Source organism: Ovis aries, chromosome X (genome assembly GCF_016772045.2).
Source record: "Ovis aries strain OAR_USU_Benz2616 breed Rambouillet chromosome X, ARS-UI_Ramb_v3.0, whole genome shotgun sequence".
Taxonomy (NCBI): Eukaryota; Metazoa; Chordata; class Mammalia; order Artiodactyla; family Bovidae; genus Ovis; species Ovis aries.
The window spans coordinates 132,675,978-132,701,441 of record NC_056080.1 but is presented as its reverse complement, the minus strand read 5'-3'; the positions used below and the strand labels follow the sequence as shown (position 1 = coordinate 132,701,441).

General features: G+C 38.8%; 1 long non-coding RNA gene across 1 annotated transcript; it reads left to right on the top strand.

The window, feature by feature from the left end:
- Positions 1 to 366: 366 nt before the first annotated feature.
- Positions 367 to 24,949, top strand: LOC132658793 (uncharacterized). The gene is made up of 2 exons (XR_009598866.1): positions 367 to 15,392; positions 22,644 to 24,949. It is a non-coding gene; the product is annotated as an uncharacterized LOC132658793 (long non-coding RNA).
- Positions 24,950 to 25,464: the final 515 nt, after the last annotated feature.

Below are 25,464 nucleotides of genomic sequence, written 5' to 3'. Positions count from 1 at the left end.
TTGGCTGCAAAGAATACAATCAATCTGATTTCAGTGTTGACCATCTGGTGATGTCCATGTGTAGAGTCTTCTCTTGTGTTGTTGTTGTTTCTCGCTTTAGGTCTGTTAAGATTCCCATCTCTTTCAGAATTTTCCACAGTTTATTGAGATCCACACAGTCAAAGACTATGGCATAGTCAATAAAGCAGAAATAGATGTTTTTCTGGAACTCTCTTGCTTTTTACATGATCCAGAGGATGTTGGCAATTTGATCTCTGGTTCCTCTGCCTTTTCTAAAACCAGCTTGAACATCAGGGAGTTCACGGTTCACGTATTGCTGAAGTCTGGCTTGGAGAATTTTGAGCATTACTTTGCTAGCATGTGAGATGAGTGCAATTGTGCAGTAGTTTGAGCATTATTTGGCATTGCCTTTCTTTGGAATTGGAATGAAAACTGACCTTTTCCAGTCCTGTGGCCACTGCTGAGTTTTCCAAATTTGCTGGCATATTGAGTGCAGCACTTTCACAGCATCATCTTTCAGGATTTGAAACAGCTCAACTGGAATTCCATCACCTCCACTGGCTTTGTAGTGATGCTTTCTAAGGCCCACTTGACTTCACATTCCAAGATGTCTGGCTCTAGATTATAATAAACTGTGGAAAATTCTGAAAGAGATGGGAATACCAGACCACCTAACCTGCCTCTTGAGAAACCTGTATGCAGGTCAAGAAGCAACAGTTAGAACTGGACATGGAACAACGGACTGGTTCCAAATAAGAAAAGGAGTGCGTCAAGGCTGTATATTGTCACCCTGCTTATTTAACTTATATGCAGAGTACATCATGAGAAACGCTGGACTGGAAGAAACACAAGCTGGAATCAAGATTGCCGGGAGAAATATCACTAACCTCAGATATGCAGATGACACCACCCTTATGGCAGAAAGTGAAGACGAGCTAAAAAGCCTCTTGATGAAAGTGAAAGAGGAGAGCGAAAAAGTTGGCTTAAAGCTCAACATTCAGAAAACGAAGATCATGGCATCCGGTCCCATCACTTCATGGGAAATAGATGGGGAAACAGTAGAAACATTGTCAGACTTTATTTTTTGGGGCTCCAAAATCACTGCAGATGGTGACTGCAGCCATGAAATTAAAATACGCTTACTCCTTGGAAGAAAAGTTATGACCAACTTAGATAGTATATTCAAAAGCAAAGACATTACTTTGCCGACTAAGGTCCGTCTAGTCAAGGCTATGGTTTTTCCTCTGGTCATGTATGGATGTGAGAGTTGGACTGTGAAGAAGGCTGAGTGCCGAAGAATTGATGTGTTTGAAGTGTGGTGTTGGAGAAGACTCTTGAGAGTCCCTTGGACTGCAAGGAGATCCAACCAGTCCATTCTAAAGGAGATCAACCCTGGGATTTCTTTGGAAGGAATGATGCTAAAGCTGAAACTCCAGTACTTTGGCCACCTCATGCGAAGAGTTGACTCATTGGAAAAGACTCTGATGCTGGGAGGGATTGGGGGCAGGAGCAGAAGGGGATGACAAAGGATGAGATGGCTGGATGGCATCACGAACTCGATGGATGTGAGTCTGAGTGAAGTCCGTGAGATGGTGATGGACAGGGAGGCCTGGCGTGCTGCGATTCATGGGGTCGCAAAGAGTCAGACACGACTGAGCTACTGAACTGAACTGAACTGAATATTTGCTTTATCTATTTAGATGCTCTTATGTTAGGTTCATAAATATTTACAAATGTTATATCCCCTTTATGGTTTGACCCTTTTATCATGATGTAATGACTTCTTCTCTTTTTACAGTCTTTATCTTAAAGTCTATATTGTCTGATAAAAGTACAGCTATTCTAGCTTTCTTTTGGTTTTTATTTGCATGGAATATGTTTCTCCATCTTTCATTTTAAGTGTGTTGCATGCAGCATATATATGGGTCTTTTTTTTGTATTTGTACACTCAAACCTCTTTATGTCTTTTGACTGGAGAATTTAGTGCAAGTACATTTAAAGTAATTTTTGATAGGCGTGTACTTATTGCAAATTTGTTCATTGTTTTCCTTGGCTTATTGTAGTTTCTCTTCTCTTGCTGTCTTCCTTTGTGATTTGATGATTTTCTGTCACCCTTTCTCTATATGTTTTGTGTATAAGTTTCTGCTTTGTGGTTACCTTGAGGTTTACATATAATAACTTATAACTGTCTTTTTAAATTTATTTTTACTTGAAGAATAATTGCTTTACAGTATTGTGTTGGTTTCTTCCAAACATCAACATGAATCAGCTTTAGGTCTGCATATGTCCCCTTCCTCTTAAATCTCCCTCCCCCTCCCCATTCTACCCCTCTGGGTTGTTACAGAGCCTTGGTTTTAGTTCTCTGAGTCCTATAGCAAACTGTCTATTTTAATATGATAACTTAAGTATGAATTTATTCCAGAACTCTATATTTTTACTTCCCTCCCCATGATTTATGTTCTTGATGTCACAATTTCCATCTTTTTGTCTTGTGTATCCATTGACAAATTATTATTGTTATAGTTATTTTTACTAGTTTTGTCTTTTAACCTTCATACTAGCTTTATAAGTGATTAATCCAGCCCCTTTACAATATTAGATTTTATGAATTTTACTATATATTTACCTTTACCAATGAAATTTTTCTTTCATATGTTTTCCTGTTACTAATTGGTGCCCTTTTGTTTTGTCTTAAAGAAGTCTCTTAAACACTTTTTTATCAGGCTGATCTAGTGCTGATGAGCTCCTTTACCTTTTGCTTGTCTAGAAAATTTTGAATCTCTCCCTCAATTCTAATCTAAAGTTTGCTGTGTAGAGTATTCCTTGTTGGAATTCACTCATCTTTCCTTCCCACCCCTAGTCTTGGGTGACCACTAATTTACTTTCTATTGATTGCCTATTCTGTACATTTAATGTAAATGGAATCATATAATATGTAATCTTTTGTGAAAGGCTTCTTACACTTAGCATAATATTTGGAAGACTCATCCATGTTGTAGCATGTATTAGTATTTCTTTTTATTGCTAAATAATATTCAATTGCATTGGATATGTGACATTTTGTTTATCCATTCATCAGCTGATACAGATTTTGGATTTTTTATTTTGGCTCTTAGGGATATTGCTGTGATGACATCAGGTTCAAAATTTTCTATGGGCCTGTCTTTTTATTTCTCTTGATCATACACCTAGGCATGGAATTGCTGAGTCATATGGGAAACAAGTTGGTAAGGAACTGCCAGATTATTTCTCAAAGCAGTTACACCATTTACAATTCTACCATCAGTATATGAAGGTTCCAGCGTTGCCACTCTTTGATAGTATTTTTATTATCAACCCTTCTGATTATAGATATCCTGTGGTGTGTGACGAGGTATCTCATTGTGGTTTTTGATTTGCATTTCTCTGATATCTGATGGTTGGGCATCTTTTTATGTACTTATAGGCCATTTGTATATTTTCTTTGGAGAAGTATCTATTCAAATCTTCCATCTATTTTAAAAGTTTGTTTTTTTGTCTTTTTATTGTTCAGTGGTAAGAGTTATTTATACATTTTTGATTCAAGAACTTTATCAGGTATGTGATTTGCAAAATTTTCTCCCATCATATGAGTCGTGTTTTTACTTGCTTAATAGTGTCCTTTGCAGCAAAATTTTAAAAAGTAGATGAATTCCATTTATCTGTTATTCCTTTTGTTATTTGTGCTTTGGGTATCTGTCTAAGAAACCACTGCTTAATCCAAGTTCATGAAGATTTATGCCTATTTTCTTAGAAGAGTTGTATAATTTTATCCCTTATACTTAGGTTCAAACATTTAAAGTTAATTTTCATGAATGGCCCAAATAATTCTTTTGTAGGTGGATATCCAGTTGTCCCTAAAATTCTGGGCAATTTTACCACATATATAGATTTTTAAAAATTAATTAATTAATTTTAATTGGAGGCTAATTACTTTATAATATTGTAGTGGTTTTTGCCGTACATTGACATGAATCAGCCATGGGTGTACATGTGTTCCCCATCCTAAACCCCTCTCCCACCTCCCTCCCTATCCCATCCCTCAGGGTCATCCCAGTGCACCAGCCCTGAGCACCCTGTCTCATGCATTGAACCTGGACTGGCAATCGATTTCACATATGGTAATATACATGTTTCAGTGCTATTTTCTCAAATCATCCCACCCTCGCCTTCTCCCACAGAGTCCAAAAGTCTGTTTTTACATCTGTCTCTTTTGTTGTCTCACATATAGGGTCATTGTTACCACCTTTCTAAATTACATAAATATGCATTAATATACTATATTGGTGTTTTTCTTTCTGACTTAATTCACTTTGTATAGTAAGTTCATTTCATCCACCCCATTAGAACTAATTCAAATGCATTATTTTTAATAGCTGAGTACTATTCCATTGTGTATATGTACCACAGCTTTCTTATCCATTTGTCTGCCGATGGGCATCTAGGTTGCTTCCATGTCCTGGCTATTGTAAACTGTGCTGTGATTAACATTAGGGTACACATGTCTCTTTCAATTCTGGTTTCCTTGGTGTGTGTGCCCAGCAGTGGGATTGCTGGGTCATAAGGCAGTTCTAGTCCCAGTTTTTTAGGGAATCTCCACACTGTTCCCCATAGTGAGTATACTAGTTTGCATTCCCACCAACAGTGTGAGAGGGTTCCCTTTTCTCCACACCCTCTCCAGAATTTATTGTTTGTAGACTTTTTGATAGCAACCATTCTGACTGGCATGAGATGGTACCTCATTGTGGTTTTGATTTGCATTTCTTTGATAACAAGTGATATTGAGTATCTTTTCATGTGTTTGTTAGTCATCTGTATGTCTTCTTTGGAGAAATGTCTGTTTAATTCTTTGACCCATTTTTTGATTGGGTCATTTATTTTTCTGGAATTGAGCTGCAGAAACTGCTTGTATATTTTTGAGATTAATTCTTTGTCAGTTGCTTTGTTTGCTATTATTTTCTCCCATTCTGAAGGCTGTCTTTTCACCTTGCTTATAGTGTCCTTCATTGTGCAAAAGCTTTTAAGTTTAATTAGGTCCCATCTGTTTATTTTTGCTTTTATTTCCATTACTCTGGGAGGTGGGTCATAGAGGATCCTGCTATGATTTACGTCAGAGAGTGTTTTGCCTATGTTTTCCTCTAGAAGTTTTATACTTTCTGGTCTTACATTTAGATCTTTAATCCATTTTGAGTTTATTTTTGTGTATGCTGTTAGAAAGTGTTCTAGTGTCATTCTTTTACAAGTGGTTGACCAGTTTTCCCAGCACCACTTGTTAAAGAGATTGTCTTTTCTCCACTGTTTATTTTTGCCTCCTTTGTCAAAAATAAGGTGTCCATAGGTGCATGGATTTATCTCTGGGATTTCTATTTTGTTCCATTGATCTATATTTCTGTCTTTGTGCCAGTACCATACTGTCTTAATAACTGTATCTTTGTAGTATAGTCTGTATAGTATAGTATATATTATATAGTATAATACAGACTATAAACAAGGTAAAAATGTCTTCGCCTAACCAGTGCTATTCAACATAGTACTAGACATTCTAATCACACAATAAAGCAAGAAAAATGTAATAAATGGAAAAAAGACTGGAAAGAAAGAAATACAACCACCCATTTATAGATGACATGATTGTCTATGTTTCATAGACTGTATAGTTTGTTTTATACTCTGTATAGTATAGTATATATTATAGTATAGTATAATCAGGCAGGTTGAGTTGTCCAGTTCCATTCTTCTTTCTCAAGATTGCTTTGGCTATTCAAGGTTTTTTTGTATTTCCATACAAACTGTGCAATTATTTGTTGAAGTTCTGTGAAAAATACTGTTGGTAGCTTGATAGGGATTGCATTTGGTAGATAGATTGCTTTGGGTAGTATATTAATTTTGCTATATTGATTCTTCCAATCCAGCAACATGGTATATTTCTCCATCTATTTGTGTCATCTTTGATTTATTTTTCATCAGTGTTTTATAGTTTTCTATATATAGGTCTTTTGTTTCTTTAGGTAGATTTATTCCTTAGTATTTTATTCTTTTTTGTTGCAGTGGTGAATGGGATTGTTTCCTTAATTTCTCTTTCTCTTTTCTCATTGTTAGTATATAAGAATGCAAGGAATTTCTGTGTGTTAATTTTATATCCTGCAACTTTACTATATTCATTGATTAGCTCTAGTAATTTTCTGGTGGTGTCTTTAGGGTTTTCTATGTAGAGGATCATGTCATCTGCAAACAGTGAGAGTTTTACTTCTTTTCCAATCTGGATTCCTTTTATTTCTTTTTCTCCTCTGATTGCTGTGGCTAAAACTTCCAAAACTATGTTGAATAGTAGTGGTGAGAGTGGACATCCTTGTCTTGTTCCTGACTTTAGGGGAAATGCTTTCAATTTTTCACCATTGAGGATAATGTTTGCAACACATGTATAGATTTTTATGACCACCACCATAATAAAACTATAGAACTGTTTCTTAACCAGATAGATTCATCATTGTACCCCTTTATAGTCACAGTCATCTTTCTTTCTCTAAGTCTTGGAAACCACTTATCTGTTCTTCATCTCTATAATTCTATCATTGAGAATGTTATATAAATGGAATCATATACTACATAACCTTTTGCAATTGGATTTTTCACTCAACACAATTCCTTTTAGATCCATCCAACTTATTGTGTGTAGTATCAATAGTTTGTTTGTTTGTGTGTGTGGGCATGTGTGTGTGTTTTCCTTCAGAATTTCTACATAGACAATCATGTCATCTATAAATGGGTGGTTGTATTTCTTCCTTTCCAGTCTTTTTTCCATTTATTACATGTTTCTTGCTTTATTGTGTGATTAGAATGTCTAGTACTATGTTGAATAGCAGTGGTTAGACGAAGACATTTTTACCTTGTTTCTGAAAGCATTCAGTCTTTCAGTCTTAAGGAAGATGTTAGCTCTGATTTTTCATGGATGTTCTTCACTAGGTTAATGAAGTTATCTTGTATTCCTTACTGCTGAGAGCTTTTATCATGAACAGATGTTTCATTTAGTCAAACATCATTTGAAATACATCATTTGAAATGACAATATGTTTTTTCTTTTAAAATCTGTTGATAGTTGGATTACATTGATTTTCAAATATTGAGCCAGCCTTGTATCTGGGGAATATACCTCACTTAGTCGTGGTGCATAGTTATTTTTATATATTGGGGCTTCCCTGGTGGCTCAGATGGTAAAGAATCTATGTGCAATGCAAGAGACCTGGGTTTGATCCCTGGGTTGGGAAGATCCTCTGGGGGAGGAAATGGTAACCCACTCCAGTATTCTTGCCTGGGAAATTCCATGGACAGAGGAATCTGGAGGCCTATAGTCCATGGGGTCGCAAAGAGTCAGACATGACTGAGTGACTAATCACGATGCATAATTATTTTCATATGTTGCTGAATTCTATTTGTTCATATTTTATTGAGGATTTTTGAGTCTTTGTTCATCAGTGATAATGGACTGTAGTTTTCTTCTTTTTCTGCTGGATTTATCTGACTTTTTTTACATGAACATTTTATTAGATGATCAACGATGATATGAGAACATTGAAGGAGGGATTATACAAAAACAAAAAGTGATGAGTGACTTTGATATTGGTGGTGGGTTGTTCTTTCAACTGACCTTACATGGAACATTATGTATACTTAGGTATCTATTTTTATTCTTATTGTTTTTAATTTTTATTTTTACTTTATTTTGCTTTACAATACTGTATTGGTTTTGCCATACATTGACATGAATCAGCCATGGGTGTTACATGAGTTCCCAATCCTGAACCCCCTCCCACCTCCCACCCCATATCATCTCTCTGGATCATTCCCATGCACCAGCCCCAAGCATCCTGTATCCTGTATCGAACATAGACTGGCAATTCATTTCTTACCTGATAGTATACATGTTTCAATGCCATTCTCCCAAATCATCCCACCCTCTCCCTCTCCCACAGAGTCTAAAAGTCCGTTCTATACATCTGTGTCTCTTTTGCTGTCTTGCATAGAGGGTTATCATTACCATCTTTCTAAATTCCATATCTATGTGTTAGTATACTGTATTGGTGTTTTTCTTTCTGGCTTACTTCACTCTGTATAATAGGCTCCAGTTTCATCCACCTCATTAGAACTGATTCAAATGTATTATTTTTAATGGCTGAGTAATACTCCATTGTGTATATGTACCACAGCTTTCTTATCTCAAGCTATTATTGCCCTCATTAGGTGATTTGTAATTTCTTCCTCTTTTCTGAAAGAGATTGTGTAGTATTAATGTTATTTCTTTAAGTGGTTTGATAGAGTTCTCTAGTAAAACCATTTGGGCTTGGAGATCTCACTTTCAGCAGTTTTTGAACTATGAGTTTAATTTTCTTAATAGTTATAGAACTAATGAAATTATTTCATGTTGAATGAGTTGTGATAATTTGTGCTTTTCAAGGAATTGGTCCATTTCATGTAAGTTTTCAGATATATCTGTGTAAAGCTGTTCATGGTATTCCCTTATCCTGTTGATGTATACAAGTTCTGTGGCAGTATTTCCTCTTTTTTCCTGATGTTGATAAGTTACATCTTCTTTTCTTGGCTAGTCTTTCTAAAGGTTTATCAAATTTCTTGATTTCACCTCCCCCCACCAAAGAACCAGCTTTTTTTCCCATTGATTTTCTGTAGTTTGTCTGTTGTCAATTTTATTGATTTCTGTTCTTATCATTATGGTATCCTTCTTTGCTTTGAGCTTATTTTACTGTTGTTTTTATAATTTTAAAGTAGAATAGGAACATATTATTTTTTTGAGAGTTTTCCTGTTTCTAATGTAAGGATTTAGTGCTATAAATTTCTCTCTTGGCATTGCTTTTGCCTGCATCCTGCAAATTTTTATATATAGTATTTTCTTTTTTGTTCAGTTCAATGTATTTTTAAAATTTTCCCTTGGGATTTTTTTGACTTACGATATGTTTATATTTGAGTTGCTTAATTTCCAAATGTTTGGAGATTTTCCTATTGTATTTCTGTTACTGATTTCTAGTTTGGTTTCACAGTGGTCAGAGAACATACCTTTTTATTTTTGGTTGTTTTAAATTTGTTCAGATTTATTTTATGGTTGAAGAAATGGTCTGTCTTGGTCAATATTCCATGGGCTTTTGAGAAGACTATCTGTTCTGCTATTGGGTTAAATGTTTTACAAATGTTGGTTGATATTGTTGTTTGGGGCTTCCCTGGTGGCTCACAGGTTAAAGCGTCTGCCTCCAATGCAGGAGACCTGGGTTTGATCCCTGGGTTGGGAAGATCCCCTGGAGAAGGAAATGGCAACCCACTCCAGTATTCTTGCCTGGAGAATCCCATGGATGGAGGAGCCTGGTAGGCTACAGTCCACAGGGTCGCAAAGAGTCGGACACAACTGAGCGACTTCACCACCATAACCACTGTTGTTCAATTCTTCTATATCCTTGCTGATTTTCTAATAGTTCTATCAGTTGTTGAGAGAAGGATATTGAACTTTCTAAGTGGAATTGTGTATTTATTTGTCTTTTCATTTCAGTTTGTTTTTGCTCTATAAAATACTTTGCATCTCCGTTGTTTGGTATATACACACTTAGATTTGCTATGTCTTCTTGCAGAATTAAACTTTTTATCATTATGTAATTTCCTTCTCTGTCTCTGATATTTTTCTTTGTTCCAGAGTGTATTTTATCTTTCACAACTATTTGCATGGTATATCTTTTTACATCCTTTTCTTTTCTACCTAGCTATGTCATTATATTTGAAGTGGATTTCTTGTAGACAACATAGTTGGGTCATGTATTTGTTTTTAAACCACTGTGCTGGACTCCTTTTTTTAGTGGGTTTGCTTAGGTCATTTACATTCAGTGTAATTGTTGCTATGTTAAGGCTTATATTTGTTGCTGTTTTATATTTGTTTGTTTGTTCCCTTTGCCTTTTGTTCTTCTTCTCAATTTTTTCTGCCTTGCTGTGTGTTACTTGAACTTTTTTAAAGAATTAAGTTTTGATTTGTCTATATAGGTTTTGAATATTTTAATAGATATTTTTTAGTAGTTCTCATTATTACATTTATATGTGAGTAACTTATCACAGTCTACTACTAATCACATTTTATCCTTTGGGAAGTTTTCAGCCATCATTTCTTCAAATATTGAATACTTTCTCAGTCCCATAGTCTTTTTTCCTTATTTTCTTAGACTTCATTGTTATAAATTCTGTCCTTTTTTCACTTACCCACAGCCCCCCTAAGGCTCTGTTCATTTCTTTCCAGTTATTGCTGGGAGGGGTGGAAGTTTAGCTCCCTGCTAGATCCTCCCCAACACCAGGGGGAAGAATGGGGAATGGGGATGCTGACTCTCATTGCCTCATTGCTGCCAGGTGGGGATGGTTCCACTAACATTATTCTAGTGGGGAAATGGAGTGCCAGCTATCACTACCCTGCATTGCCTTGTTCCACTTCTTTGTTACCAGGAAGGTGGGGTGGAAGTTCTGCCCTCTGTTTGACCCCACTGATATTACCCCTGTGGGGGAGACAGAGGGCCAGCTCTCCTTGTCTAATTGCTGCCATGTGGGGCCAGACATGGGTGGCTCTATTTGGTACTGCTCACCCCACAGGGAAGGAACATTTTTTCCTTTCGTGTTTGGTTAGAATAGGTTGGGTATTATCAAAAAGATTTTCTGTTCTACTAGGCCACCATTCCCTTGATAATTTAACTAAAGGGAACAGTATTTTCTTGGGACTTTTACTGATCTGGGCCTTTTGACAGTTTCAGGTTGTAGGCCTTTCCAGTGCCCTATCTGTAATATATGAGAAGCAAAAAGAAATCCCAGGCAACTCACCACTGTAGTGTTCCTCACATCCTAAAGTCCAGGCAGTCTACTTTCTTTTTCCACTTTGCAGAGTCTTCTTATGCTTACTTGTTATTTTTGTCCAGGGTTTGTTTTTGTTGTAAGAAGGAAGACTAATGAGAAATGGGCCATTAATTTTGAAAAAATATTTAATTCCTTCCTTCCTTTTATTTATGTGTATTCTTGAGTTGACTTTAATTCATTTTTGTCAGTCAGGATAATTCATATATTATCATTTGAAATATATTTGAATATATCAGAACAAATAAATGAATTTAATGTTACGGCTTTCTTATGCATACCACTTTAGCTGCTTATCATGGGTTTTGGTGCATGTTGATTTCCTTGCTCATCATTTCTAAACAGTTTTTAATTTCTGTTTTGATTGTCTATTTAACCCAAGAGTTATTTGAAGAGTGTTTTTAAAATGCCAAGTGGATAGATTGAGAGCAAAGCTGTCCTTTGTGCTTGCGTATTTCTACATAAGGTCAGCAGTTCCTCAGAGAGCCTTTTTCTGAGATCTCTCATAGAAAAATGAAATTAAAAATTTGAACTCAGCTATTCTTTTCCTATTCTTCATTCTTTAGGTGTTTATCACGGACTTACATTCATCAAGTCTCAAGATGCTTGGTCTTGACAAGGAGAAAAAAATAAAGTTAAGACATAGTTCCTGCCTTCAAGAAGTATACTATCTAGTTGGGGCAATGGTATGCCTATCCCAGGCTGGTTCAATAGCAATACCTGACATTAGGGACTAAATAACTGGCAGTGAGGGTCCAAGAAAAGGGAAATCACTGTACGCTAAAGTAGCTGGGGGAAGACCTTTTGGAGGAGGGAGAAGTGTTTGAGTTATAACTTAAAGGTAAGTAGGTAAGATTTAAATATACAAGAAGGAAAGGGAAGAATGTTTTAAGGCTGAGAGATTGACATATCAAAGACCACCTTTGATAGAAATGGGAAAGTTGGTTGGCTATGTTGAGTTTTGGGTGATTATAGAATATCTGATGGAGAAATACCCTGGAAGTTATTGATCTTTGCATGTGTGCATGCTCAGTTTCTTCAATAGTGTCCAACTCTTTGCAGCTCTATGGACGGTAGCCCACCACGCTCCTCTGTTCATGGGATTCTGGAGTGGGTTGCCATTCCCTCCTCCAAAGGATCTTCCTGACCCAGGGATCAAACTTGTGTCTCCTACATCTCCTGCATTGGCAGGCGGATTCTTTACTGTCAGTGCTACCTGGGATTAGTTGGTGAGAAACTAGTTGAGTTTAGCTTTGTCTAAAACAGGCAACCCACTCCAAGATTCTTGCCTGGAGAACTCCATGGACAGAGGAACTTGGTGGGCTACAGTCCATGGGGTCACAGAGTCAGACATGGCTGAGTGACTAACACTAAAACAGTAGTCTGTTCTTTTTTGGCTTGGTCAGAAGAATAGAATTCTGTTCTGCATAGCAGTTTGGTTGAGTACATGTGTCATGAATGGTGTACCAGATTTCTTTTGCCTATCCTTCCTGGTCCACCCTCTTCCCTCTTATACCCTTCTCTGTGCCCCAGGAAGCTAATCTATATGGATTACATCAGTGTGTTCCCTTTCTTTCTTGGCCTCTCGTAGGGTTTGGGCAGTGGAGATCCCTGGTGGGACAGGAAAGGGAGAAAAGAAACTGAGGTCAGAGTGTTCCTGGCTTCTTCCAATAGGATTGCCTGTGGCTGGCTGCTATTCCTTAACTAAAAATAAAGGTCATAGTGCCTGCAAGGGGACCCTCTATACACCACATTCTCTTTTTTTCTGGTATGTGCCTCCTCCCATCATCCTTTTGGGTGTAGGGGTGGTAACAGCCCCAAGTTACTGCAAAATTATATGTCCTCCTTTGTTTTCCTATACTCTGCTCACACGTTTGTGGATAGTACTTTTGTTAAACTTTCCACTAATTATGCTAATCTGAGTGTACCATCTGTTTCCTGCTGGGACCCTGACTGAAACAGATGAAGTCTCAATTTTCAAAGACTTAGAATATAATAAAGTAAGCCTAACATAAAGTATGACTAAATATGATTCAATCTGTCTTTCTCTGATTAATCTGGGCTCTTGCAGTGCTTCCACATAATCATTCTGAAGCACAGTCTTCAGAGTATCATAATGTGTACGCATGCCACTTCATAGAACATTAACAATAGCTGGAATTTATAAATTACTCTCTCCATACAGAGCACTATACATGTTTTATATGCATTATTTTACTTAACCTTCACAAAAAGCCTATGAAGTTGGTAACTGTTTTCATCTTTTTATAGGTGAGGAAACATAATTCTCAGAGAGACTAAATAGCTTACCAGAGATTTCACAGCTAAGAAAGCAGAGCTGGGATTTAAATGCAGGTCTGTCTGATTCACAGCTCATGTTCTAAACACAAAGTGTGGTCCTAGATCAGCAGCATGCAGGAGCTTGTTAGAAATACAGAATCTCAGGCATCATCTCATACCTCTGAGTCAGAATTTGCATTGTAACAGATATCTAAGGGATTCACATGCACATGAAGGTTTGAATACAGTACTGTAAACCATGTCACTTTATAATCTATTATTGAATAATGTAGAAAATTCTGTTTGATTGGTGCTGAGTAAAAAGAATATTTATTTTTTAAAAAAAGTAACTTTGAGGTGATAGATATGTTAATTAGCATGATTGTAGTAATCATTTCACAATGTATCAGTTCAGTTCAGTCGCTCAGTCATGCCCAACTCTTTGCGACCCCATTCACTGCAGCACGCCAGGCGTCCCTGTCCATCACCAACTCCCGGAGTTTACACAAACTCATGTCCATTGAGTCAGTAATGCCATCCACCATCTCATCCTCTATCGTCCACTTCTCCTCCCGCCTTCAATCTTTCCCAGAATCAGGGTCTTTTCAAATGAGTCAGTTCTTCGCATCAGGTGGCCAAAGTATTGGAGTTTCATTTTCAGCATCACTCCTTCCAGTGAATATTCAGGACAGATTTCCTTTAGGATGGACTGGGTGGATCTCCTTACAGTCCAAGGGACTCTAAAGAGTCTTCTCTAACACTACAGTTCAAAAGCATCAATTCTTCGGCACTCAGCTTTCTTTATAGTCCAACTCTCACATTCTTACATGACTACTGGAAAAACTATAGCCTTGACTAGACGGACCTTTGTTGGCAAAGTAATGTTTCTGCTTTTTAATATGCTGTCTAGGTTGCTCATAACTTTTCTTCCAAGGAGCAAGCATCTTTTAATTTTATGGCTGTAGTCACCATCTGCAATGATTTTGGAGTGAGCCCCCAAATAAAGTCTGTCACTGTTTCCACTGTTTCCCTATCTATTTGCCATGAAGTGGTGGGACCGGATGCCATGATCTTCGTTTTCTGAATGTTGAGCTTTAAGCCAACTTTTTCACTCTCCTCTTTCACTTTCATCAAGAGGCTCTTTAGTTCCTCTTCACATTCTGCCATAAGGGTAGTGTCATCTGCATATCTGAGGTTACTGATATTTCTCCCAGCAATCTTGATTCCAGCTTGTGCTTCTTCCAGCCCAGCATTTCTCATGATGTACTCTGCATATGAGTTAAATAAGCAGGGTGACAATATACAGCCATGACATACTCCTTTTCCTATTTGGAACCAGTCTGTTGTTCCATGTCCAGTTCTAACTGTTGTGTCCTGACCTGCATACAGACTTCTCAGAAGTCAGGTAAGGTGGTCTGGTATTCCCATCTCTTTCAGAATTTTCCACAGTTTATGGTGATCCACACAGTCAAAGGCTTTGGCATAGTCAATAAAGCAGAAATACATGTTTTTCTGGAACTCTCTTGCTTCTTCGATGATCCCACGGATATTGACAATTTGATCTCTGGTGCTTCGCCTTTTCTGAAAACATCTGGAATTGCACAGCTCATGTATTGCTGAAGCCTGGCTTGGAGAATTTTGAGCATTACTTTCCTAGTGTGTGCTGCTGCTGCTGCTGCTGCTGCTAAGTCACTTCAGTCGTGTCCAACTCTGTGCGACCCCATAGATGGCAGCCCACCAGGCTCCCCCGTCCCTGGGATTCTCCAGGCAAGAACACTGGAGTGGGTTGCCATTTCCTTCTCCAATGCATGAAAGTGAAAAGTGAAATTGAAGTCACTCAGTCGTGTCTGACCCTCCATGGACTGCAGCCTACCAGGCTCCTCCATCCATGGGATTTTCCAGGCAAGAGTACTGGAGTGGGGTGCCATTGCCTTCTCCGTTCCTAGTGTGTGAGATGAGGGCAATTGTGCGGTAGTTTGAGCATTCTTTGGCATTGCCTTTTTTGGGGATTGGAATGAAAACTGACTTTTCCAGTCCTGTGGCCACTGCTGCATTTTCCAAATTTGCTGGCCTATTGAATGCACCACTTTCACAGCATCATCTTTTAGGATTTGAAATAGCCCAACTGGAATTCCATCACCTCCACTAGCCTTGTTCGTCGTGATGCTTCCTGAGGCCCACTTGACTTCACATTTCAGGATGTCTGGCTCTAGGTGAGTGATCACACCATCGTGATTATCTGGGTCATGAAAATCTTTTTTGTACAGTTCTTCTGTGTATTCTTACTCCTCTTCTCAATATCTTCTGCTTCTGTTAGGTCCATAATATTTCTGTCCTTTATTGAGCCCATCTTTGCATAAAATGTTCCTTTGGTATCTCTAATTTTCTTGAAGAGATCTCTAGTCTTTCCCATTCTAGTGTTTTCCTCCATTTCTTTCCTCTGATTGCTGAGGAAGGCTTTCTTATCTCTCCTTGCTATTCTTTGGAACTCTGCATTCTAATGGGTATATCTTTCCTTTTCTCCTTTGCTTTTAGCTTCTCTTCTTTTCTCAGCTATTTGTAAGGCCTCCTCAGACAGCCATTTTGCCTTTTTGCATTTCTTTTTCTTGGGGATGGTCTTGATCCCTGTCTCCTATACAATGTTACAAATCTCCATCCATAGTTCTTCAGGCACTCTGTCTATCAGAGCTAATCCCTTGAATCTATTTGTCACTTCCACTGTATAATCATAAGGGGTTTGATTTAGATCATATCTGAATGGTCTAGTGGTTTTCCCTACTTTCTTCAATTTGAGTCTGAATTTGGCAATAAGGAGTTCATGATCTGAGCTACAGTCAGCTCCTGGTCTTGTTTTTGCTGACTGTATAGAGCTTCTCCATCTTTGGCTGCAAATAATATAACCAATCTGATTTCAGTGTTGACCATCTGGTGATGTCCATGTGTAGAGTCTTCTCTTGTGTTGTTGGAAGAGGGTGTTTGCTATGACAAGTGTGTTCTCTTGGCAAAACTCTATTAGCCTTTGCCCTCCTTCATTCTGTACTCGAAGCCCAAATTTGCCTTTTACTCCAGGTGTTTCCTGAATTCCTACTTTTGCATTCCAGTCCCGTATAATTGAAAGGACATCTTTTTTGGGTGTTAGTTCTAGACGGTCTTGTAGGTCTTCATAGAACTGTTCGACTTCAGCTTCTTTAGCATTACTGGTCGGGGCATAGACTTGGATTACTGTGGTATTGAACGCTTTTCTTTGGAAATGAACACGAGAGATCAAACAAACAGCAGAGATCATTCTGCTATTTTTCAGATTGCATCCAAGTACTGCATTTTGGACTCTTTTGTTTACTATGATGGCTACTCCATTTCTTCTAAGGGATTCCTGCCCACAGTGGTAGATATCATGGTCATCTGAGTTAAACTCACCCATTCCAGTCCATTTTAGTTCACTGTTTCCCAAAATATTGACGTTCACTCTTGCCATCTTCTGTTTGACCACTTCCAATTTGCCTTGATTCATGGACCTAACATTCCAGGTTTCTATGCAATATTGCTCTTTATAGCATCGGACCTTGCTTCTATCACCTGTCACACCCACAACTGGGTATTGTTTTTGCTTTGGCTCCGTCTCTTCATTCTTTCTGGAGTTATTTCTCCACTGATCTCTAGTAGGCACCTTCCGACCTGGGGAGTTCATCTTTCCTGTCCTATCTTTTTGACTTTTCATACTGTTCATGGTGTTCTCAAGGCAAGAATACTGAAGTGGTTTTCCATTCCCTTCTCCAGTGGACCACATTTTGTCAGAACTCCCCACCATGACCCATCTGTCTTAGGTGGCCTTACATGGCATGGCTCATAGTTTTATTGAGTTAGATGAATTTATACATGTATCAAAACATCACATTGTACACCTTAAATCTTTACAATTTTATTTTGTCAGTCATACTTCAATAAAGCAGGAAGGGAATAATATTTACCATTCTTTACTCTTTAATACTGGCATCATGTGGTCTTGTAAATGGAATCCACAAAGCCAGATCTGTCATTTTTTGAGATGAGTACCTTGAGAAACCAATGGGAGCTTGACCTGGTGAAAAGTGCCAGGAAGTATCCAGAGCTGCTGCTGTTGTGGAAAAGAGAAGCTGATGTTTGATCCTTGCCAGACGTTTATGATGTACTTCAAACATGTTTAACATACACATTTACATGCACTTTTATAACACCTTTAGCTGCAGAACTTAAGAGACTCCTTAATCTGTATACACTTGCCTAGCCCTTTGAAAAAACAAACTGGTCTGCTCAGAAAGTGTAATTTACTGCCCTTAGACTCTCCTTTCTACAGTGTTCTTATCTCACCCACATCCCTTGGTCTACCCCCATACACCCTTTCTCTCACCTCTTCCTTGTTCTTGTCCATATCTGCTTTAAGAAAGCATATCAGATAATAGACCTATGGAATGTGCTTCATCTCATTAGTTGTCATGGGAACTAAAACTTAAAGCCACAATGGGATCCTACCACACATCCGCCAGAGAGGTTAAAATGAAAAACGATCTACAGTACCATGCACTGATAAAAATGTGGGTCAGTTAGAATTTTCTTCCACCATTGGTGGTAGTGTAAATTGGTATAACTACTTTGGAAGAGTATCTGCCACTGTCTACTAAAGCTGAACTTACGCCTGCAATGGCACCCCACTCCAGTACTCTTGCCTGGAAAATCCCATGGACAGCGGAACCTGGTAGGCTGCAGTCCATTGGGTTGCTAAGAGTCGGACACGACTTAGTGACGTTACTTTCACTTTTCACTTTCATGCATTGGAGAAGGAAATGGCAACCCACTCCAGTGTTCTTGCCTGGAGAATCCCAGGGATGGGGGAGCCTGGTGGGCTGCCATCTATGGGGTTGCACAGAGTCGGACACAACTGAAGCGACTTAGCAGCAGCAGCAGCAGCATGACCAGGTAATTCCACTCACGGATTTCTTTAATCATACATGTTATTATTAATTTATTGCTTGCTTACTTGATTGAAATATAGTTGATTTACAATATTGTGTTAGTTTCAGGTGTATACCACTCATGGATTTTTATTTTTTAAACTTTTATTTTATATTGGAGTATAGCCGATTAACAATGTTGTACTAGTTTCGGGTGGACAGCAAAGGTACTTAGCCACCCATATACATGTATCCATTCTCCCCCAAACTCCCCTCCCATCCAGGTTGCCACATGACATACTCATGGAGTTTTAATCACGAGAAACTCTTCCATGTGTGAACAAGGAAACATGCATGTACAGATGTCCACTGAAGGATTTGGTTTGTGATAATAAAAAATGGAAAACAACCTGAATGACTATGAACAGAATGAATAGATAAATTATAGTATGGTGTATTCATCTGACAAAATTCCATAAAGCAGTTGAAATGAATTATAACTACATATAGCAACATAAAACTGAGTAAAATTTATCAAAACCATACTATTGAGAAAAAACATGCATAAAATTCTGTATAATTACATTTATGTAAAGTATATGGACACAAAACAATATCCTATAACATTTAAGGTACATGAATGGATAGTAAAAGGAAGAAAAGTCCTCAATAAATATTTATACACACACACACACACACACACAGAGCCAGTTAGTGGCAGAGCTTGGAAGAGAAACTGGAATTTCTTATTTCTCTTTTTTTCTTAAGACTTTATTTTGTACTTAGTTTTATTGAAGTATAGTTGATTTACAAAGTTATGTTAATTTCTGCTATATAGCAAGGTGACTCAGTTATAAACAGTCGTTTCCATGTTCTTTTCCATTCTGGTTTATCACAGGATATTGAATATAGTTCTCTGTGCTATACAGTAGAACTTTGTTCTTTATCCACCCTCTAGTTTGCATCTACTAATCCCAAACTCCCAATCCATACCTCCCCAACACCCCCAACCTTGGCAACCACAAGGATTTTATTTTTTAGAGTAGTTTAATGTTCATAGCAAAACTGAGAGGAAGGTACAGAGATTTTCCCATACTCCCTTATTCTTTTCTGACCTAAGTGATGGAGTCTTCAAACACTGAAGGGTCTGCACAGTCATTAATGTAGCTCCCTGTCTCAAGTAACAATACCTTGTGTAGCTCAGAATACATTGTGGGAGTCTGGTGAGTTTGGGGGATCAACAGGGTAATTGTCTGTTGTACATGAAGTCAGAGATCAAGGTTGCTATAAACTATTTTTTCCTGTATCCTCGCCCTTTGTGTACTGGCCAGGAATGCTGAGTTTGACATGCTTAAGGGTATAAATAAACAGGGTAACATGAAATGCTAGCAAGCAGGTGACTGTTTCAACCTAAAGTCGAACTTGTTCAGCATTTCTCTGTCATGTTTGACTAGCTCTGGCACTAGCTGCTAGACATAGAGCTTAGGCCAGAGAAGAGGAAAACTATAAGTGGTCTCCAGTGTAATTAAAATGGAATCGAAATTCTAAGTCCTAAATAACACAAGTTTTAATCTTAAGGGCCTACAGGGTATTTAGGAAGAGACAGAATTCCTGAAAATGAAAGGCAGTACATGCTCTCTTCTCTCCCTGACCTACTATGGTTTACTGTTTCTCAATTACTTAGTAATGGGGTTTAAATTCCCCAGGCTGCTAAGACCTTGAAAATCTATCAGAGCAGTATGTGAGATAGAATGAAAGAGAGTTGTAGAAAAGCAGGGAGAAAAGAAAAGAAGAGATTCCCTTCAGTGGGTTGTTTCCTTTCTTTGATTTTGGAATTGATGATCTGCCTTGCCTATTTGATCTAGGCATTTGATCTAGCAATGACCTTAAGAGAGGTTTAGGGTTCTAGTCCCCACACCAGCACTTACTAGCTCCGTGACCTTGAGCAAATCAATTAACTTCTTTGAACTTTAGATGCCTCATCCATAAAATGGTGATAATAATAGTATTTACTTTATATGGCTGATGAGTCTATAAAATGCTTAACACAGTGCTACACACATGGTAAAAGCTCAATATATGAATGATGATAGTTCTTGTTACAGCATCATGGAAGCAAAGGAAGAGAGCATTTTGAGTAGAAAAGGGAAATTTGCTCTACATAATGCCAAGTACAGCCAAGAGGTCAAAGAGGATGAGAATTGAGAAAAGGCAAGGGTTTTGAGACTTGCTTAGAAATGCTGAGTGATGCTTACATTTGAGACTTATCTTCTGAGCTCCTTATTTTTACTGGAAATTCATGTCAATGTATGGCAAAACCAATACAGTATTGTAAAGTAAAAAAATAAAAAAAGAAAAATTCAAAAAAAAAAAAAAAGAAAACCCATTTCTTGTGGTCAGGATATATATTTATTTTAGCTTCAGAGCAAGCACTGTTTATAGGGAGTGTATGTAAGAAGGTAGCTGTGACTGTGGCAGTCATAGCAGCCTCCTGCCATGCTGTCCATTAGAACCTTCTGTGATGTGGAAGTGTTCACCGTCTGTGCTGACTGAGACACATGTGGCTGTTGAACACTTGAAATATGACCAGGTGACTGAGAAACAGAATTTGTAATTTTATGTAACCTTAGTTCAGTTCAGTCGCTCAGTTGTGTCTAACTCTTTGCAACCCCATAGACTGCAGCCTAGGCTTCCCTGTCTATCACCAACTCACAGAGCTTGCTCAAACTGATGTCCATTGAGTCGGTGATGCCTTCCAACCATCTCATCCTTTGTCGTCCCCTTGTCCTCCAGCCTTCGATCTTTCCCAGCATCAGGATCTTTTCAAATGAGTCAGTTCTTCACATCAGATGGCCAAAGTATTGGAGTTTCAGCTTCAGCATCAGTCCTTCAGGTGAATATTCAGGATTGATTTCCTGTAGGATTGACTGGGTGGATCTCCTTGCAGTCCAAGGGACTCTCAAGAGTCTTCTCCAACACCACAGTTTAAAAGCATCAATTCTTCGGCCCTCAGCTTTCTTTTATAGTCCAACTCTCACATCCATACATGACCACTGGAAAAACCATAGCCTTGACTAGACAGACCTTTGTTGGCAAAGTAATGTCTCTGCTTTTTAATATGCTGTCTAGGTTGGTCATAACTTTCCTCCCAAGGAGTAAGCATCTTTTAATTTCATGGCTGCAGTCACCATCTGCAGTGATTTTGGAGCCCCCCAAAATAAAGTCTGTCATTGTTTTCATTCTTTCCCCATCTACTTGCCATGAAATGATGGGACCAGATGCCATGATCTTAGTTTTTTGAATGTTGAGTTTTATGTCAGAATTTTCATTCTCTTCTTTCACTTTCATCAAAAGGCTCTTTAGTTCCTCTTCATTGTCTGCCATAAGAGTGGTGTCATCTGCATATCTGAGGTTATTGATATTTCTCCTGGCAATCTTGATTCCAGCTTGCACTTTATCACATGATGTACTCTGCATGGAAGTTAAATAAGGAGGGTGACAATATGCAGCCTTGACATACTCCTTTCCCAATTTGGAACCAGTCTGTTTTTCTATGTCCTGTTCTAACTGTTGCTTCTTGACCTGAATACAGATTTCTCAGGAGGCAGGTAAGGTGGTCTGGTATTCCCATCTCTTTCAGAATTTTCCACAGTTTGTGGTGATCTACACATCAAAGGCTTTGGTGTAATCAGTAAGGCAGAAGTAGATGTTTTTCTGGAACTCTCTTGCTTTTTCTATGATCCAACTGATGTTGGCAATTTCATCTCTGGTTTCTCTGCCTTTTCTAAATCCAGCTTGAACATCTGGAACTTCTTGGTTCATGTACTGTTTGAAGCCTGGCTTGGAGAATTTCAAGCATTACTTTGCTAGAGTGTGAGATGAGTGCAATTGTGCTGTAGCTTGAACATTCTTTGGCATTGCCTTTCTTAGAGATTGGAATGAAAACTGACCTTTTCCAGTCCTGTGGCCACTGCTGAGTTTTCCAAATTTGCTGGCACTTTGAGTGCAGCACTTAACAGCATCATCTTTCAGGATTTGAAATAGCTCAACTGGAATTCCATCACCTCCACTAGCTTTGTTCGTTGTGATGCTTCCTAAGGCCCACTTGACTTCACATTCCAGGATGTCTGGCTTTAGATGAGTGATCACACCATCATGGTTATCTGAGTCATGAAGATCTTTTTTTGTATATTTCTTCTGTATATTCTTGCCGCCTCTTCTCAATATCTTCTGCTTATGTTAGGTCCATAATATTTCTGTCCTTTATTGTGCCCATCTTTGCATGGAATGTTCCGTTGGTATCTCTAATGTTCTTGAAGAGATCTCTAGTCTTTCCAATTCTATTATTTTCCTCTATTTCTTTGCATTGATCACTGAGGAAGGCTTTCTTGTCTCTCCTTGCAATTCTTTGGAACTCTGCACTCAGATGGGTATATCTTTCCTTTTCTCCTTTGTTTTTAGCTTCTCTTCTTTTCTCAGATATTTGTAAGGCCTCCTCAGATAACCATTTTGCCTTTTTGCATTTCCTTTTCTTAGTGATGGTTTTGAGGTATGGCAAGATGGCAGAGTAGAAGGACATGCATTCATCTTCTGCAAGAACTCCAAAATACAACTTGCTGCTGAACAACCATCGACAGGAAAATGTTGAATCCCACTGAAAAAAGATACCCCATGTCCAGGGGCAAAGGGGAAACCCCAGCAAGATGGTAGGAGGAGTGAAATCGCATTTAGAATCAAACCCCATACCCGCCAGAGATGCTTGGAGGACTCAGACAAAACCTTGTGCACACCAGGACCCAGAGACCCCACAGAGACTGAACCAGACCTGTGTTTGAGTCTCCTGTTGGAGGTATGGGTCAGCTAATCTTAATTAGCTTACATTTAAATGGCAACATGTGGGTAGTGGCAGTCATCAGTCTAATTGGGGAAGCAAGGCAGATACTCTTGAAATCAGTTAAATACCAAAAGAATTGGGATCAGACAGTAGAGACTTGATGGTTCAGAAAAAGAGTGATAACCTTCTGGGCTGGAGAGTTTAAGGATTTTAAGTCTTATAGCAGAGGTGAAACTTGGGCTTCCCCTTAAAGCATGTAGTGTTTGGATAGGAGGAAAGAAGGCAGGTGGTCGTTCCAGATGGGTAGGAGGGTGTGGGCAAGGGTTTAGAGTTAGAAATGCCTCCCTCCATGAGAAGTTTGAGGATAGTGGCCTTTCTAGAATAGAGTGTTCCTATGAGGAGTAAGGTGGGTGGGGGCCAGGTCATGAACAGCCTTGAATGCTAGAACAAAGTGTTTAGGCTTTGTCTACCTAGGCCAATGTTTTGCAAAGCTTGCTAAAAGCACAGATTGCCAGTTCAGTTCAGTTCAGTTCAGTCGCTCAGTTGTGTCCGACTCTTTGCAACCCCATGAATCGCAGCACGCCAGGCCTCCCTGTCCATCACCATCTCCCGCAGTTCACTCAGACTCACGTCCATCGAGTCAGTAATGCCATCCAGCCATCTCATCCTCTGTCGTCCCCTTCTCCTCCTGCCCCCAATCCCTCCCAGCATCAGTCTTTTCCAGTGAGTCCACTCTTCGCATGAGGTGGCCAAAGAAAAGGCAGAGGAACCAGATTCCCAGGCCCCACCCAAACCTATTGCATCAAATTTTCTGGGTTGCAGCTTAGGGAATCAGTATTATAAGTAAGCTCCGCAGGTGTGTATGATGCACATTCAAGTCTGAGACCTATCAGGCAGAAAGAAGCCCTAGGAAGCTTTTGATCAAAACAGTGACATGATGATAGAGGAATCATAGGAAGCTTGATAAGGAGAGAAAGTGTTGGATACAGAAACTAGCTAAGGTAACTAGATGTGAACTTCAGAAATCCTGATCTTCTTTCTGGCTGCTATCCTTGGAATTTTCAATCAATTCCTAATATTGCCCTGCAGGTCATATTTGAATTTTCCACACAGTTTGTTTTCTGTTTTTAAATGACTGGGGCCCAAACACCACAGTCTGCCTGCCTAGGTTCAGATACCAGGCATACTATCTAAGCTGTTTTAGCCCAGACAAGCCACTTAACTTTTCTTTGCTTCAATGTCCTTAGTCAGCTGGAGGTGATTATAGCCCCATCTGATGAGGGCATTGTAAGTGTTAAATGAGATCAAAAGTAAGATGGCTTACAACAGTACAGTAAGTCCCCTTCATGTGAACATTCAAGCTTCGAACTTGCCAAGATGCAAACATGCATACATTGCCATGTACCTGCATCCTCTCTCTACACGTGGTTGTGCTTTTGTGTACTTTAGTGTACAGTACTGTTGCTGTGCAACACGAGGAGCTTACTAAAGACCTGATGGAACTGGAAGCCCAGAGAAATGGCAAAGAGAGACAAGAGGAAGAAGTAACTGAAGAACTGAAGAGTTTCACGACCCAGGGAATGGCAGGGGGATTTTCTTTATTTGAGGAGTCACTGTTAGTTTTGAGGCATGGGACCTGAACGTAGAATGGTACAGGAAGGTCGCAGCGGCTGTTCAGAATGCAGTCCAGTGCTACCATGTCAGCTATGATGAGAAAAAACAGATCTACTATCCAGATATCACTGGATCATTTTGTCAAAGAGGGTAGATAGAAGTGAGTCCAGCAATGAAAAAGAACCTGTGCCATCAACATCAGGCATGGATGAGACTGCATTTTGCCCTCCATCTCCTATTGCTGACCATCCTTCAGCACTACCATCTCCTACCTGCTCTTCCCCTTCAGCCAGTAATCCTTCTTGCCTGTTCACTTGATGCCAGCCCCTGAATGCCAGCTGTTGTACTGTACTTCTCAAGGTATTGTACTATTAGATTAAAAATGTTTTCTTTATATTTTGTGTTTGTTTTTATGTATTGTGTGAAAATTATTATAAACCTGTTACATACAGTACACCACTATATAGCTAACTGTGTTATTTGGGTACCTAGGGAAACTTTGTTGGACTTATGAACAAATTGGACTTAGGAATATGCTCTTGGAACTCATTTGTATGTAGGGGACTTACTGTACCTAGCACATACTAAGCACTCAATTGATAGTATTAAATATTATTGAAACTAAAGAACTCTTTAATGTATTCCAATTTCCGTAACAAAACTAATCTTCACCACCAACAAAGGCTTAAATTTGCTTATTCAGAATATTAAACCTGAGCCTTAGACTTTTTGATTAATGAGTTGTATTTTAAAGCATCAGTTCAGTTGCTCAGTCATGTCTGACTCTTTGCGACCTCCCTGTCCATCACCAACTCTTGGAGTTTACACAAACTGATGTCCATTGAGTTGGTGATGCCATCCAGCCATCCCATCCTCTGTCATCCCCTTCTCCTCCTGCTCTTTCCCACA